At 44.7% G+C, this 17206-nt stretch overlaps 2 pseudogenes across 1 annotated transcript; both read left to right on the top strand.

The window, feature by feature from the left end:
• Positions 1-2021: 2021 nt before the first annotated feature.
• Positions 2022-4000, top strand: LOC143273303 (pre-mRNA-splicing factor 38A pseudogene; annotated as a pseudogene). The gene has a single exon (XR_013051272.1). The product of XR_013051272.1 is annotated as a pre-mRNA-splicing factor 38A pseudogene (transcript).
• Positions 4001-10843: 6843 nt separating this feature from the next.
• LOC143273302 (pre-mRNA-splicing factor 38A pseudogene) lies at positions 10844-12196 on the top strand (annotated as a pseudogene).
• Positions 12197-17206: the final 5010 nt, after the last annotated feature.

The raw sequence follows: 17206 nt of genomic DNA, 5'->3' as shown, positions 1-17206 counted from the left end.
TCCCCATTGTCTGTAAAATCATGTGAGGAGGTGGGATGGCTCCTCTGGCTGTCACTTTTCAGCATGGGGAAGTGGGAACAGTTTCATTCTGGTCACACAGTGTACACTACAAGATTTTCAGGGTACACACACACACACACACACACACACACACACACACACACACACACACATTGGGTATGTTGGAAATCTTCTGTTCTCTTACTGGAATAATGAGCCAGTGCCTCCCTGCCTAGTTCTTGTACTGCATGTCTGGATGTTGCAGCTCAAAACCTACTGTAGGATTAGAACTCAAGCTCCTTCCACACCAGCCTGTGCTCCCTCCTTCTATACCCATCCTCATGTGAGCACAGTAAAAAGCATCCAGGCAGAAGAGCATGCTTTATGTTTGTTTATTTATTCATTCTTTATTTACTTTTTATTTATTTATTTATCTAATTTGATAAAGGTTGCACTATATTATACTGATTGTCCTAAAGTTCACTTCACAACCCGCATGGCCTGATACATCACATAGTCCTTCTACCTAGGCCTGAGATTAAAAGGGTTGCAAGTACTCCCTGACCCAGGAAAACAGGTCCCCAGTCCTTTCATTGGTGTTTGAAACCAATAACCCATCATCAGTGGAGACTCCTGCAGTGCCCTTTTCAAACACCAGGAGGCAGGAGAGACATGAGGATTTTTAGCCAGGCTCTCTGGCTTAGTAGAGAGAAGAGAACTTCTTTCTATGAGTCAAGATGAATGTGACTGTTACTTCCAGGGGAGCCTGAAGGCACTACTGAGATCCTGCTTTAAACACACTTCTGTGGAGGTATGCATTTCTGAGGACGGACAGGACACTTCACCAAGGAGTTTTTATACTCTGATTAGCCCTTACCATTGGAAAATTTGTTGTTGTCAGTTAAATATTCTTTTAACCTCATAACTTGGTAAATTTGCATGAGGGTAAGAGATAAGCAACAAGCCCCTTCAAGGATGAGAATAGTTATTTCATTGGAAAATTCAGCTTTTGATCCTTTATGTCTCTGGTCTCTGCTCCCTACAACCACATGACTACTTTCTGATGGAAGAGTTTGGAAACTCCACAGAATTTAAAAACATCAGAGCCCTGGTCCTCCTATCACAGAAAAGGAATCATTTGTATCTCATCCTACTATTAGGTAGGAGCTATTCAAGCCTGTTGTCTCCTGTTTGACAGTGTCATTCCTGATATGCAGGCAACACATTTTACCCACTACCCAGTTCAGGACCACCTGAGTGATCTAATTTAACTACTCTCTCTCTCAAGTCCTTGTGAACATCTCACACACAGTTTTTTGAGAGCAGTATTTTCTTTTCAATGGGCTACAGACTTCAGGGAAGAACTGCTGAATCTTTCAACATATGCGTGTTTAACTTTTAATGCAAATGCCAAACTGTCTTCCATGACTGTCATTTTGCATCTCCTCCAGACAAATGTGAGGGTGCCAGTGTCTTCCTATCTTTTCGACCAGCTCCTAAGGCTGATTGTATTGAATGGGTGTGAAGGAGCGTCTCATTGCAGATGTTTCAATGAAAATTGAGCCTCTGTTCCCCGCTTCCACTTGCTCCTGTTCACTTCATACTTCCTTCCATAGAAATGCACCTCGGCATCTTTATTTCACATATCTGCTCTGGCCTTGGTAATTACCAGCAGAGGGTCTCTGAATGAAGGTGCAGTGAATGACAAAGCACGTGGATTCCACCCCTCCCCCAGCTGTCTTACTCATTGTTCTAGTGCTGTGAAGAGACACCATGACTAAGACATCTTGTGGTAGAAATCATTTAATTGGGAGCTTCCTTACAGTTTTCAAAGGATGAGTCCATGGGTCACGATCCTGGTGAGCAGCATGGCAGCAGGCAGGCATGGTGCTGTGGGCTCTTGCTGCAGCGGAGAGATTGCGCCGTGATCCACCACACCAGCAGGAGCCAGAGAGTTAGACTGGGCCTGGCGTGGGTTTTTGAAACCATAAACCCCAACCACATGGAAATACCTACTCCAACAAGACCATGCCTCCTAAAGAGTCCACCACCTGGGAACCGAACACTCAAATATATGAGTCTATAGGGGTCATTCAAATTCTAACCAGCACACCAGCTGAGCTGTGAAAAAGTCTTCTATCCAGAAGCGGCAACAGGGAGCCCAGGATACATGGAGAAACGACTGAGGGTAGGGAGGGAGAACAGCTGCCCTTAATGGCTGGGACAAGAGACTGGACAGGAATGCATTGGAGCCGCTACAGTGCAACAGTAGGAAGTTTGAATTATTAGAGGAGCCTGGGAAAGGCATGGCTGTGTCATGCTAGGAAGCACACAAAAGAACTAAGGAGGGCGTGCCCGCCACTGAACGGGCTCTGGGTGTACGTGTGTGGAACGAAATCCGTGAGTCTGTGGAGAAAGACCTTGCCTGGAGGGGCCGGGAGCCGCACTCACCACGCCGAAGATTGCCAGGGCTGGCCGATTCCCCACGCTTCCCACCGCTTGCAGCCCAGGCACTCGGGGAGCAGCTGCACAGCACTTGTCCGTCCGGGGTCCGCCAGCCACACTGCGGACCATCTAACTGGACGGCCAGCAAATGCCTGAGCTGGACTAGAAGTCAGAGGAGAAAACTTTTCTTCCCACGGCCAGCCATGACCCCGCCCACAGCTTGGTTCCGATTGGCGTTCTCAACCGCCTCGCCACGCCCACCGCGGGCTCCTGACGTGCTTCCGCCATCTCTGAGACCAGTCTTGCTTAGTCCCGGGAAAGGGTGCGGCGCCGCCATTTCCAGTTCCAAGCTGGTGGCCTGCAGGTCTTAGAAGGGTTTCCTCCGCCTCTGCACGTCTGTTTTTTAAAACCCCGAGGTGACCTATTGAAGAAGCCCACGGAAATAGAATCGAAAGCGTTCTAAGATGGCGAACCGTACGGTCAAGGATGCCCACAGCATCCATGGCACCAACCCTCAGTATCTGGTGGAGAAGATCATTCGCACGCGCATCTATGAATCAAAGTACTGGAAAGAAGAGTGCTTTGGCCTTACGGCTGAACTTGTAGTCGACAAAGCCATGGAGTTAAGGTTTGTGGGTGGTGTCTATGGTGGAAACATAAAGCCAACTCCTTTTCTGTGTTTGACCTTGAAGATGCTTCAGATTCAGCCTGAGAAGGATATCATTGTTGAGTTCATAAAAAATGAAGATTTCAAGTACGTCCGGATGTTGGGGGCACTTTACATGAGGCTCACAGGAACTGCAATTGATTGCTACAAGTACCTGGAGCCTTTGTACAACGACTATCGAAAAATCAAGAGCCAGAACCGGAATGGGGAGTTTGAACTGATGCACGTAGATGAGTTCATTGATGAACTTCTGCACAGTGAGAGAGTCTGTGATATCATTTTGCCCCGGCTACAGAAACGCTATGTGCTGGAGGAAGCTGAACAACTGGAGCCCCGAGTTAGTGCTCTGGAGGAGGACATGGATGATGTGGAATCCAGCGAGGAGGAGGAGGAGGAAGAAGAAGAGGAGAAGCTGGAAAGAGTCCCATCACCTGACCATCGCCGAAGAAGCTACCGAGACCTGGACAAGCCACGACGTTCTCCTGCACTGCGCTCCAGGAGGAGTCGGAGTCGGTCTCCCAGGAGGCGAAGTAGATCCCCCAAAAGAAGAAGCCCTTCTCCGCGCCGAGAAAGGCATAGGAGCAAGAGTCCACGACGCCATCGAAGCAGGTCCCGAGACAGACGACACAGATCCCGCTCTAAATCCCCAGGGCACCACCGTAGTCACAGACACAGGAGTCACTCCAAGTCTCCTGAAAGGTCTAATAAGAAAAGCCACAAGAAGAGCCGGAGAGGAAATGAGTAATGGATTCCTTTTGACTTTGGTCCTCCTGTGGATGGCCTCCTGTGGATAGGAGAAGAATATGCTTAGTGAAAGGATCAAGATCTCCTCTTCAGGCAGCTATGCGTATTTTGGGTTTTTTTAAAAATAAAGTCGTTTGGTTGGTTTCTGTTTTGTTTTTATTTTAATATTACAGAGGTGCTAAGGTTTCTATCTCTTTCAGTTATAATCAACATCTTTGAAGGATGTTTATGACCCAATCAAGGTCAGGTTTTGACCTAACCAACTATGGTTATTCATCCTTAAAAAGGGTCAAGAGGATCTGGGAGTTGGGGAGATTCATGAGAATGAAGAGATGTAGGTAGCCACGTGGTGATCCTTTTCTTATTTGGAATTGAACCGGACACAGTTGTCATTTTTCTTTAGTTTCTGCTTTCTCTATGAAAACCTGGGAGTTCTGTGGTTGATACTGCTGCGAGCCAGCTAGGAAAGCATAGTGATTCCTAACTTCTCATTCCCTACACACAGCAGTAGTACATTAAACGTGCAAAGTTACCAGTTAGCAGTTTTGTAAGAACAAAATACGTTCAAACGTAAATTTTTACCTGGATTTCATTTTAATTCAGTTTCATGAAACAATTCAACATGATTGCACTTAACATGCTTTATACAAGCCAGGTAAGTTGGTTCACACCTGTAAGTAATCTCAACACAGGCTGAAGCAGAATACGGTTTGTAGTTTTGACCTAAGTTGCTAGGTAACATTAGAGACTGCTTTTAGAGGGCATGGGAGTGAGAGTGCTGTGCTAATGAAGTGACAATTCCAGCTTAGCAAGTTGAAGACATCCCAGGGTATTTCTATGGGGATGGAAATAGGGACTAGTGGGGCTCAGCATAGTGATCTAGGCCAGGGCTAAGAATTGTCAAAGATGTTTAGAGGCCCAAGGGAGTGTGAATCGATGTAAGGTCAAACAGAAGCACCACAGGCAATGCCCACCTTTGGGACTAGTAAGACAGGTCACCTAGTAAATACTGGAATGAGCCGTTCACAAAGGCAGAAGGATCAGTAAGTCAAGGATACCGTAGTGTGGTGGTATTGTGTTCCCCAAAATATTGTGTACCTTAATAAACTTATCTGGGGGACATTGTTAATGTAATCTTGACTGTATATTGCATAGACTTATTGAAGATAGGTTTTTTTATATTAGTTATAAGCTTTTTTAATTTTAGACAAAAAGAGAGGAAATGTGGTGGTATTGTGTTCCCCAAAATATTGTGTACTCTAATAAATTTATCTGTGGTCAGAGAACAGAAAAGCCACTAGTTAGGCAGTGATAGCACACACCTTTAATCCTAGCATTCCAGAGATAGAAATCCCTCTGGATCTCTGTGAGTTCAAGGTCACATTGGAAAAAGCCAAGCATGGTGACACACACCTTTAATCCCAGAAGGCCAGCCTTTAATCCCAGAGAGTGGTGGTAGAAAGCAGAATGATATATAAGGCGTGAGGACCAGAAACTAGAAGCATTTGGCTGGTTAAGCATGTGGCTGGCTAAGCTTCAGGCTTTCGAGCAGCAGTTCAGCTGAGACCCATTCCGGATGAGGACTCAGAGGCCTCCAGTCTGAGGAGACAAGACCAGCCGAGGATCCGGCGAGGTGAGATAGCTGTGGCTTGTTCTGTCTCTCTGACCCCAGATAAGTTTATTAAGGTACACAATATTTTGGGGAACACAATACCACCACACCGAAGGGTCTGAAGATATCAAAGCAAAGTAAAAGCTTTACTATGTCCGTAGGCTCTGACACTAGAGAGTATTACAAACTTAGCTAAAACAGTTCCTTTTGCCTGCACTTACCTTTCCTCCTTTCAGAGGGTAGAAATGATTGACTTCTTGTAACTCTAATACTAAGAACAATTGTAAAGACCAGCTGCCATATAGGAACCAGCTTCTCAGGAAGTAGTATGTGGTCCTAGAATAAACATTTCTATTGTTTGCTGTTGCCTGGGGGACTGTTGTAGCAATATTAAAAGCAATTTTCATCAAAAAAAAAAAAAACTAAGGAGGAAGTTCTACAGTGCAAGGCATGGTCCAGAGAATGAATAGGGGACGTGGCTTAAGAAGTGCTTGAGTTGGGGTGTTTAAATGAAATAGGCAGCACCTATCGGGAAGGGTCCACGTAGATCCTATGGTCACCTTAATGGTCACATTTTTAGCTCTCTCAGAATATGTTTGTGACACCCCATAAAAAAAGGGCCACTCCAGTGTAAAGAGGTCTGAAGAGTACAGAACCTGCAGATTAGAGGAAAGAGAACAAAAGGGACATTTCCTTCCTCTGGGTGTGACTGTAGCTACTACAGAACCCTGGATAATAATGAAGAGAGTACATTCATGCTGCCAAGTGGCTCTGAGCATATCTTCTTGTGGGCCAGAGACAAGCACAGGCACCACTCAAAAGGGGCGGACATGTAAGCAACATTCCTGGCTTCGGGGAATAAAGAAACTCCAACACAAGACAGGCAGTGCGTGTATATGCCTTTAATCCCAGCAGTTGGGAGGCAGAGGTAGGAGGATCTCTGTGAGTTCCGGGCCAGCCTGGTCTCGAGAGTGAGTTCCAGGACATCCGTGGGTACATAAAGAAATCCTGACTGCAAAAACACACATGGGGGTTGGGATGTAGGGAAAGGGGGTCAGCTAAAGAGACCCACCATGACCCTGGAGTCCAGAACCAGTGAAAGAGCGAGCCTAGATCTGGAACCCAAGCCAGAGTTCTTTCTAGCACCTCAAGATATAGCCCAACTCGCTAAGCAGTCAGGATACCTTTCCCTCCAGAACCAAACTGTACCATTGCAGCTCAAGCCACCAGAGCTGTCCTACCATGTCAAGGTATAACATGACCAGACTTGCCTTGAACTCACAGAGATCCGCCTGCCTCTGCCTCCCCAGGGCTGGGATTAAGGCGGGCAACACCACCTCCTCTGTGTCCTCATCCCAATGGCTCTCAGCTGAACTGTGCTTCTCCAAAGCCTGAACGCTTAACCGGCCAAATGCTTAACCAGCCAAATGCTCCTAATTTCTGGTCTCCAAGCCTGACATATCTTTCTGTTTTTGCCATCACTCCCTGGGATTAAAGACTCACTTCTTGGGATTAAAAGGGTGTGTCACCATGTCTGGCTGTTTCCAGTGTGGCCTTGAACTCACAGAGATCCCAGATGGATTTCTCCCTCTGGAATGCTAGGATTAAAGGCGGCGAGTGCTACTATTTTCTGGCCTCTGTATTTCTTGGCTGTCTGTTCTCTGACCCCAGATGAATTTGTTAGGGTGCACAATATTTTGGAGAATACAATACCCCCACAGCTGTCCAAAGAGTGAATTACATCCAAGGCAATCCCAGTTTGAGACAGAGAAGAGTTAGCATATTCCTCATGTCCATCATCCAACCTCACTCAAATCAGAAGAACTTGCACAACCTAGGTTTATTAGGGTCATTAGATGAAATAGTTGATTCTTGCATGTTCTACCCTGGACACCATGGGGTAGACGGGATACAGCACAGCCCGACTGAGGTGCTGGGAGAGGGAAGAGCACTTCCTGTGAGTGCAGGAGGATGGCTGCCTGATGCTTCCACTGCAGTCTGAAGGCATTAGTGAGCTCCCTTTGCAAACACCCCCGTGTGTGCTTAGGGGGCTCACAGGACACTTTAGAATTTCAATAGCCATATTATTTTTGCAGAGCTTTATTATAAAATGATCCATAGATGATCAAATCCAGCCATTTACATGAATACCTTTGTAGTTTTGAGCAAATGTAAGAGACATTGTCACCATGTCCAATTGAAGTGTGAGGATGTTTCTGTCACTCAAAACAGTTCCTTCCCACCCCTTTACACTGGCTAGTGTCCTGAACCATGTTTCCCGGCAAACACCTAGCCTCTTTCTGGTTCTGGGGTAAGAAAAGGACCACAATTTAGAAATTTCAAATCTCTGTGTATGCTATCACACAAATGGAATTATTTGCCTGTGCCACAAGTGTGCTTGACATGTCACGTCGCCTGTGTCTCCAAGACTCTTCCACTGTGACCTAAGGTAGTGTGGGAAGAATCAGATGCCCGTTCTCATCTCCATCTTCCCTGAAACTGTCTGCACAGTGAGTGCCCTCTCACCCTGTCCTGACCTGCTGGCTCCCTGTTCACCTTGTGAACTCCAGCAGTGTGAGGATAAGAAGGCATGGGTAAGTGCCTTGTTCCTGGGAACTGCTGAGGTTCTCAGGGGACACAATTCATACCCCTCTGCCTCACATAGGTTAATGTTCCTTTTGGACACAAATTGTACCTCGTGGTCCCCATTGTCTGTAAAATCATGTGAGGAGGTGGGATGGCTCCTCTGGCTGTCACTTTTCAGCATGGGGAAGTGGGAACAGTTTCATTCTGGTCACACAGTGTACACTACAAGATTTTCAGGGTGCACACACACACACACACACACACACATTGGGGATGTTGAAAATCTTTTGTTCTCTTACTGTAAGAATGAGCCAGTGCCTCCCTGCCTAGTTCTTGTACAGTTGCTGTTCAGCATGTCTGGATGTTGCAGCTCAAAACCTACTGTAGGATTAGAACTCAAGCTCCTTCCACACCAGCCTGTGCTCCCTCCTTCTATACCCATCCTCATGTGAGCACAGTAAAAAGCATCCAGGCAGAAGAGCATGCTTTATGTTTGTTTATTTATTCATTCTTTATTTACTTTTATTTATTTATTTATTTATTTATTTATTTATTTATTTATTTATTTATCTAATTTGATAAAGGTTGCACTATATTATACTGATTGTCCTAAAGTTCACTTCACAACCCGCATGGCCTGATACATCACACAGTCCTTCTACCTAGGCCTGAGATTAAAAGGGTTGCAAGTACTCCCTGACCCAGGAAAACAGGTCCCCAGTCCTTTCATTGGTGTTTGAAACCAATAACCCATCATCAGTGGAGACTCCTGCAGTGCCCTTTTCAAACACCAGGAGGCAGGAGAGACATGAGGATTTTTAGCCAGGCTCTCTGGCTTGGTAGAGAGAAGAGAACTTCTTTCTATGAGTAAAGATGAATGTGACTGTTACTTCCAGGGGAGCCTGAAGGCACTACTGAGATCCTGCTTTAAACACACTTCTGTGGAGGTATGCATTTCTGAGGACGGACAGGACACTTCACCAAGGAGTTTTTATACTCTGATTAGCCCTTACCATTGGAAAATTTGTTGTTGTCAGTTAAAAATTCTTTTAACCTCATAACTTGGTAAATTTGCATGAGGGTAAGAGATAAGCAACAAGCCTCTTCAAGGATGAGAATAATTATTTCATTGGAAAATTCAGCTTTTGATCCTTTATGTCTCTGGTCTCTGCTCCCTACAACCACATGACTACTTTCTGATGGAAGAGTTTGGAAACTCCACAGAATTTAAAAACATCAGAGCCCTGGTCCTCCTATCACAGAAAAGGAATCATTTGTATCTCATCCTACTGTTAGGTAGGAGCTATTCAAGCCTGTTGTCTCCTGTTTGACAGTGTCATTCCTGATATGCAGGCAACACATTTTACCCACTACCCAGTTCAGGACCACCTGAGTGATCTAATTTAACTACTCTCTCTCTCAAGTCCTTGTGAACATCTCACACACAGTTTTTTGAGAGCAGTATTTTCTTTTCAATGGGCTACAGACTTCAGGGGAGAACTGCTGAATCTTTCAACATATGCGTGTTTAACTTTTAATGCAAATGCCAAACTGTCTTCCATGACTGTCATTTTGCATCTCCTCCAGACAAATGTGAGGGTGCCAGTGTCTTCCTATCTTTTCGACCAGCTCCTAAGGCTGATTGTATTGAATGGGTGTGAAGGAGCGTCTCATTGCAGATGTTTCAATGAAAATTGAGCCTCTGTTCCCCGCTTCCACTTGCTCCTGTTCACTTCATACTTCCTTCCATAGAAATGCACCTCGGCATCTTTATTTCACATATCTGCTCTGGCCTTGGTAATTACCAGCAGAGGGTCTCTGAATGAAGGTGCAGTGAATGACAAAGCACGTGGATTCCACCCCTCCCCCAGCTGTCTTACTCATTGTTCTAGTGCTGTGAAGAGACACCATGACTAAGACATCTTGTGGTAGAAATCATTTAATTGGGAGCTTCCTTACAGTTTTCAAAGGATGAGTCCATGGGTCACGATCCTGGTGAGCAGCATGGCAGCAGGCAGGCATGGTGCTGTGGGCTCTTGCTGCAGCGGAGAGATTGCGCCCTGATCCACCACACCAGCAGGAGCCAGAGAGTTAGACTGGGCCTGGCGTGGGTTTTTGAAACCATAAACCCCATCCACATGGAAATACCTACTCCAACAAGACCATGCCTCCTAAAGAGTCCACCACCTGGGAACCGAACACTCAAATATATGAGTCTATAGGGGTCATTCAAATTCTAACCAGCACACCAGCTGAGCTGTGAAAAAGTCTTCTATCCAGAAGCGGCAACAGGGAGCCCAGGATACATGGAGAAACGACTGAGGGTAGGGAGGGAGAACAGCTGCCCTTAATGGCTGGGACAAGAGACTGGACAGGAATGCATTGGAGCCGCTACAGTGCAACAGTAGGAAGTTTGAATTATTAGAGGAGCCTGGGAAAGGCATGGCTGTGTCATGCTAGGAAGCACACAAAAGAACTAAGGAGGGCGTGCCCGCCACTGAACAGGCTCTGGGTGTACGTGTGTGGAACGAAATCCGTGAGTCTGTGGAGAAAGACCTTGCCTGGAGGGGCCGGGAGCCGCACTCACCACGCCGAAGATTGCCAGGGCTGGCCGATTCCCCACGCTTCCCACCGCTTGCAGCCCAGGCACTCGGGGAGCAGCTGCACAGCACTTGCCCGTCCAAACTAGAACCCTCCGGGGTCCGCCAGCCACACTGCGGACCAACTAACTGGACGGCCAGCAAATGCCTGAGCTGGACTAGAAGTCAGAGGAGAAAACTTTTCTTCCCACGGCCAGCCGTGACCCCGCCCACAGCTTGGTTCCGATTGGCGTTCTCAACCGCCTCGCCACGCCCACCGCGGGCTCCTGACGTGCTTCTGCCATCTCTGAGACCAGTCTTGCTTAGTCCCGGGAAAGGGTGCGGCGCCGCCATTTCCAGTTCCAAGCTGGTGGCCTGCAGGTCTTAGAAGGGTTTCCTCCGCCTCTGCACGTCTGTTTTTTAAAACCCCGAGGTGACCTATTGAAGAAGCCCACGGAAATAGAATCGAAAGCGTTCTAAGATGGCGAACCGTACGGTCAAGGATGCCCACAGCATCCATGGCACCAACCCTCAGTATCTGGTGGAGAAGATCATTCGCACGCGCATCTATGAATCAAAGTACTGGAAAGAAGAGTGCTTTGGCCTTACCGCTGAACTTGTAGTCGACAAAGCCATGGAGTTAAGGTTTGTGGGTGGTGTCTACGGTGGAAACATAAAGCCAACTCCTTTTCTGTGTTTGACCTTGAAGATGCTTCAGATTCAGCCTGAGAAGGATATCATTGTTGAGTTCATAAAAAATGAAGATTTCAAGTACGTCCGGATGTTGGGGGCACTTTACATGAGGCTCACAGGAACTGCAATTGATTGCTACAAGTACCTGGAGCCTTTGTACAACGACTATCGAAAAATCAAGAGCCAGAACCGGAATGGGGAGTTTGAACTGATGCACGTAGATGAGTTCATTGATGAACTTCTGCACAGTGAGAGAGTCTGTGATATCATTTTGCCCCGGCTACAGAAACGCTATGTGCTGGAGGAAGCTGAACAACTGGAGCCCCGAGTTAGTGCTCTGGAGGAGGACATGGATGATGTGGAATCCAGCGAGGAGGAGGAGGAGGAAGAAGAAGAGGAGAAGCTGGAAAGAGTCCCATCACCTGACCATCGCCGAAGAAGCTACCGAGACCTGGACAAGCCACGACGTTCTCCTGCACTGCGCTCCAGGAGGAGTCGGAGTCGGTCTCCCAGGAGGCGAAGTAGATCCCCCAAAAGAAGAAGCCCTTCTCAGCCCTGAGAAAGGCACAGGAGCAAGAGTCTACGACGCCATCGAAGCAGGTCCCGAGACAGACGACACAGATCCCGCTCTAAATCCCCAGGGCACCACCGTAGTCACAGACACAGGAGTCACTCCAAGTCTCCTGAAAGGTCTAATAAGAAAAGCCACAAGAAGAGCCGGAGAGGAAATGAGTAATGGATTCCTTTTGACTTTGGTCCTCCTGTGGATGGCCTCCTGTGGATAGGAGAAGAATATGCTTAGTGAAAGGATCAAGATCTCCTCTTCAGGCAGCTATGCGTATTTTGGGTTTTTTTAAAAAATAAAGTCGTTTGGTTGGTTTCTGTTTTGTTTTTATTTTAATATTACAGAGGTGCTAAGGTTTCTATCTCTTTCAGTTATAATCAACATCTTTGAAGGATGTTTATGACCCAATCAAGGTCAGGTTTTGACTTAATCAACTATGGTTATTCATCCTTAAAAAGGGTCAAGAGGATCTGGGAGTTGGGGAGATTCATGAGAATGAAGAGATGTAGGTAGCCACGTGGTGATCCTTTTCTTATTTGGAATTAAACCAGACACAGTTGTCATTTTTCTTTAGTTTCTGCTTTCTCTATGAAAACCTGGGAGTTCTGTGGTTGATACTGCTGCGAGGCAGCTAGGAAAGCATAGTGATTCCTAACTTCTCATTCCCTACACACAGCAGTAGTACATTAAACGTGCAAAATTACCAGTTAGCAGTTTTGTAAGAACAAAATATGTTCAAACGTAAAGGTTTACCTGGATTTCATTTTAATTCAGTTTCATGAAACAATTCAACATGATTGCACTTAACATGCTTTATACAAGCCAGGTAAGGTGGTTCACACCTGTAAGTAATCTCAACACAGGCTGAAGCCGAATATGGTTTGTAGTTTTGACCTAAGTTGCTAGGTAACATTAGAGACTGCTTTTAGAGGGCATGGGAGTGAGAGTGCTGTGCTAATGAAGTGACAATTCCAGCTTAGCAAGTTGAAGACATCCCAGGGTATTTCTATGGGGATGGAAATAGGGACTAGTGGGGCTCAGCATAGTGATCTAGGCCAGGGCTAAGAAATGTCAAAGATGTTTAGAGGCCCAAGGGAGTGTGAATCGATGTAAGGTCAAACAGAAGCACCACAGGCAATGCCCACCTTTGGAACTAGTAAGACAGGTCACCTAGTAAATACTGGAATGAGCCGTTCACAAAGGCAGAAGGATCAGTAAGTCAAGGATACCAAAGTGTGGTGGTATTGTGTTCCCCAAAATATTGTGTACCTTAATAAACTTATCTGGGGGACATTGTTAATGTAATCTTGACTGTATATTGCATAGACTTATTGAAGATAGATTTTCTTATATTAGTTATAAGCTTTTTAAATTTTAGACAAAAAGAGAGGAAATGTGGTGGTATTGTTTTCCCCAAAATATTGTGTACTCTAATAAATTTATCTGTGGTCAGAGAACAGAAAAGCCACTAGTTAGGCAGTGATAGCACACACCTTTAATCCTAGCATTCCAGAGATAGAAATCCCTCTGGAAATCTGTGAGTTCAAGGCCACATTGGAAAAAGCCAAGCATGGTGACACACACCTTTAATCCCAGAAGGCCAGCCTTTAATCCTAGAGAGTGGTGGTAGAAAGCAGAATGATATATAAGGCGTGAGGACCAGAAACTAGAAGCATTTGGCTGGTTAAGCATGTGGCTGGCTAAGCTTCAGGCTTTCGAGCAGCAGTTCAGCTGAGACCCATTCCGGATGAGGACTCAGAGGCCTCCAGTCTGAGGAGACAAGACCAGCCGAGGATCCGGCGAGGTGAGATAGCTGTGGCTTGTTCTGTCTCTCTGACCCCAGATAAGTTTATTAAGGTACACAATATTTTGGGGAACACAATACCACCACACCGAAGGGTCTGAAGATATCAAAGCAAAGCAAAAGCTTTACTATGTCCGTAGGCTCTGACACTAGAGAGTATTACAAACTTAGCTAAAACAGTTCCTTTTGCCTGCACTTACCTTTCCTCCTTTCAGAGGGTAGAAATGATTGACTTCTTGTAACTCTAATACTAAGAACAATTGTAAAGACCAGCTGCCATATAGGAACCAGCTTCTCAGAAAGTAGTATGTGGTCCTAGAATAAACATTTCTATTGTTTGCTGTTGCCTGGGGGACTGTTGTAGCAATATTAAAAGCAATTTTCATCAAAAAAAAAAAAAACTAAGGAGGAAGTTCTACAGTGCAAGTCATGGTCCAGAGAATGAATAGGGGACGTGGCTTAAGAAGTGCTTGAGTTGGGGTGTTTAAATGAAATAGGCAGCACCTATCGGGAAGGGTCCACGTAGATCCTATGGTCACCTTAATGGTCACATTTTTAGCTCTCTCAGAATATGTTTGTGACACCCCATAAACAAAAGGGCCACTCCAGTGTAAAGAGGTCTGAAGAGTACAGAACCTGCAGATTAGAGGAAAGAGAACAAAGGGGATATTTCCTTCCTCTGGGTGTGACTGTAGCTACTACAGAACTCTGGATAAAAATGAAGATAGTACATTCATGCTGCCAAGTGGCTCTGAGCATATCTTCTTGTGGGCCAGAGAAAAGCACAGGCACCACTCAAAAGGGGTGGGTATGTAAGCAACATTCCTGGCTTCGGGGAATAAAGAAACTCCAAAACTAGACAGGCAGTGTGTGTATATACCTTTTTTCCCAGCAGTTGGGAGGCAGAGGTAGGAGGATCTCTGTGAGTTCCGGGCCAGCCTGGTCTCGAGAGTGAGTTCCAGGACATCCGTGGGTACATAAAGAAATCCTGACTGCAAAACACACTGTGGGCGGGGTCACCGCTGGTGGCCGGAAGAAAAGTTTTCTCCTCTGACTTCTAGTCCTGCTTGCCAGGGTTTTTGCCACCCTTCTTGTTTGCTGTTGGCAGGCGTACCCGGGAGGGGTCTAACTGGGACATGGGAGGGCTGTGCAGCTGCTCTTTGAGTACTTTGGCTAGAAGCAGTGGGAAGTGCGGGGAATTGCCCAGCCCTGGCAATCTTTGGTGTGGTGAGTTGTGGGTCGTTTACCCACCAAACCCACAGCTCCCCAGAGTTTTCTTGAGTGTGAGCAGCAGGAAATATTAGGTAGAAGGATGTATTGTGGAGAATATCGCGGAGATAAACAGATAGAAAATAAAGGATAGCCTTGAGAGGGCCTGGAACCTCTTCCAATGGGCCCTGACTGTCTCTGCCCCAGGGTTTTTATAGAGACGCGGAGGGGTGGAGCAAAAGACCTCCTCCCCCAGCACAGCCAAGTGCAGACCATCTCAGACACCTGCACTCAGGCCCGTGGTCCTGATCATCCTCTATTCGGACCTGCTGGGTAAAGCCACAAAAATTCCAAGAACGGGCTCCCACAGGTCCCCCCTTCTTAATATATATAAAAATAACTATTAGTGGCTTATAGCAATCTCCATAGCTGTTACACCTACCAGTATGGGAGTAGAGGATGATATAGATGGCATTTCTCTTTGAATTAGGTCCAAGGTGACTACAGCAGTCTTAGCTGCCTCAAGCCCTTTTTAAACTAAAAACTCTTAAGGCGACTACAAACTTAAACAATCCCTTAGCTTCATCATTACCATTAACATGTTAACATAAATATCACTATACATAGTCACAATTCTCCCAGTCTTACAACACAAAGCAAACTCTTAATAGAACCATTTGAATTAGCACATATGGTGCTATATATAACTAACAATTTTCTCCATCTTACAAATTTAACTCAATCATTTGAATTTTCTTGTTAACATAGGAAAAACTTCGATGTATTCTCATCAAACTTAAATATTTCCTCAACTCCACAAAACCAGGGTGCATTAATATCAATAGGTTTCTGCGAACAAAATCTCAAGCCGAGTTGAAAACCCAAACTTTTCTGTTTAACAGTTCCATTTGTAACACAAAAAACAGTTCCATAAGTAATTCCATTTTTTACATAAACAATTCCACAAAACAATTCATGAATCACCAGTTAATAAAGCATATATGCATACACAAAACTGCATCTTGATTGTAGGTAGAAATATATTTCTTCATTTAAACAGTTCCATTTTTAACGCAATTCCAGCAAACAGTTCCTAGGTCATTACTATGAATAAACTCAAAATTGTCCCATTGCAATGAAATCTCTATTGTTTATTTCATTTAAGTCTTAAAATTCAAATAATAAAGCCTTTCAAATTTGGAGAAATCCATAACCAAAATCTTTTTGTAGTTTTATCTCATTTTAAGTTCAAAAAGTTCAAACAAGAAATAAATTCTGGTATCAGGCTTTCACTTCCAAATATGAAGAGACTTTTTTTTTTAACAATTTTTGTTCAAACAAGTGTCTCTGAACTTTTATTCTCAAGCCAAAGACCTTTTTAGGTACAGTAGTATTCTAAACTGCACTGTTTTTGATGTTAGCTCAGGTTTTTCTGTGTTGTGTCGATTTTCCATGGATCTCAGCTGTGGATGCCTTGTTATGCTGGTTCTGGCGACCGCCATTCTTAGCTTCTTAGCTGCTTCTGGAGCTTTTGAAGCCATTCAGACTGCCTATATTGCAGTCTACTGGGACACTAACCTTCTGTGTCTCGTGGTTTTTCACCATATACATCAAGAATAGACACACTTAACATTTACACTTTTTTTTTACAAACTCACATAACATGTGTTTAAGCATAAACTCACTCAACATTTACACATTTTTACAAACTCATATATAACATAAACATCTACTTATTTATACTTTAAGGGAACTATAGAACTACTTTAGCAAATATATTTCTTATTAATTCTTATATACTAATATTCATTCCATTTTATTTCTTATTTAAACTTACATTTACAACTAGCATCTTACAAGCTTATTACTACATGTCTTAAGACTACCTTAGATACTTCTTACAAGCTTATATTCTTAAAGGAACTCTATAGATCTATTTTACAAACTTATATAGGCTACCATTAGCATATATCTAACTTAGCAAACACCTAAAGATTTCTTAACACAGATCTAACAAGACAGAATAATTACTACAAACTCATATCATATTTTCATCTTTTTCTACTTCTTACTCTTAATTATTATCACTATCTCTATTAGAAAGATTCTCTTAACTAGACAGGAAGTACGTACATCATTTCTAAAGTTTAGAGTTTATAGTCAGCTTTTCTATACAACACTGGGATTTAGTGAGTGTTGTCATTATAGAGTTGTGATACTTGTTGCTAGGGGACTGTAAATATTCTCTGGACAAAGCCACACCCCAAAGTTGCCGAGTTCTCTCGGCCTTTCCGAACTGGCA

This window comes from Peromyscus maniculatus, chromosome 5 (assembly GCF_049852395.1).
Source record: "Peromyscus maniculatus bairdii isolate BWxNUB_F1_BW_parent chromosome 5, HU_Pman_BW_mat_3.1, whole genome shotgun sequence".
NCBI lineage: Eukaryota > Metazoa > Chordata > Mammalia > Rodentia > Cricetidae > Peromyscus > Peromyscus maniculatus.
Note: the sequence above shows the minus strand (reverse complement) of the source record. Positions and strands in the feature narration are given on the sequence as shown.